Below are 1,333 nucleotides of genomic sequence, written 5' to 3'. Positions count from 1 at the left end.
AGATGGAGAATAAGTCAAAAGAGGAACAGAGCAGCAGCTCCCTGAAGAAAGATGAGACTCACGGGAAGATGGACTCTAAGGGGGTGCAGATGACTCTGCTGAGGAGGGAGACCTACTGGATGATGATGATAATGAAGACTGGGGGGCTTGAGCAGCTGGAATCGATCAACAGTGACGAAAAATAGTCTGAGTTAAGGAGGATGACTCTTAAGCACATAGTGGGGTTTAGAAATCTTATCCCCTTATTTCTTTACCTAGGCTTTTGTCTGAGATCAACTACTTCACCAGATCCTCTCCCCTGGTATCTCTAGCACATGCTCACTGTTGGACCCTTCCTCGTGCTTCCCATGTTCATTTCATAGTGCACCGTGCCTAGTCCCATTTTCTCTTCCTTTGGCGCTCTGAGTAGTTTTGTTAAGTCTCACCCTGTAGTTTTTGCTTTTAATTTTGACACCTCTTTATGACTTAACAATATATATAGCATGTATGGTTTTTAACAGCTGTTTCCAAAATAATCTCTCATTATGCAGGGAGCACAGTTCTTTCCATTCATATGAGTTTAGTAGTTGCTTCCCTAACTGCAAAGTCAATCCCGTTTAGTTGAGTAGCACCTGAGAACAGCTTTGAGTTAGAAGCATGTGCCTTATACTCCACATNCCTTTATTGATATGAGATTCCATCTGCATCCTTTAAAAGTAATATAAATAAGGATGTAGGGAAAAAAAACCCAAAATTCCAGACGTCAACAAGTGAACATTGGTTAGGCATTTTAAATATAAGCTACAATACTCCCTTTGGTCATCTATTTCTTGAAACTTGAGTTCCTGCTATGGAGTTTTATATTCCAGGTATTTGAAATATTTCTAAAGTTCAAGCAAGTAACAAATTATTTATTGGCTACCAACTACATGCCAGTACCATGCTAGGCACCCTTAAGTCCATGACAATCTTTGGGTTGACTCCATTGCCAGACAAGTAAAATAGCTGCCAGCTGCTCCAGTTCTACATCGTATCCTTTTAGCAATCCCTGTGGAAAGAGCTTTTCTCAGTAGCTTCCCTGAAAACTACTAGATTTCAGCCCTATTGGCTCTGATTGGCCGGCTTGAGTTATGTGCCAGCTTTGGATCCACAGAGTAGTGCCAGGTACACTAAAACCACAGGAAGGGAGAGTGGGGGAAGATCAATCAGAGGAGTGATCCTGCCAAGGAAAATTTAAGTGGTATTACCAGAATAAGAAGAAATGGACGCCATCGGTGTCTACCCAGGGCTGGCTTGAATGCTTTAGCGTCCCCCAATCTCCATTTATCAAACAAAAGGCACCTAACATCTAAAT

The sequence above is a fragment of the Galeopterus variegatus genome, unplaced genomic scaffold, assembly GCF_000696425.1.
Source record: "Galeopterus variegatus unplaced genomic scaffold, G_variegatus-3.0.2 Scaffold15443, whole genome shotgun sequence".
In the NCBI taxonomy this organism is placed as follows: domain Eukaryota; kingdom Metazoa; phylum Chordata; class Mammalia; order Dermoptera; family Cynocephalidae; genus Galeopterus; species Galeopterus variegatus.
Note: the sequence above shows the minus strand (reverse complement) of the source record.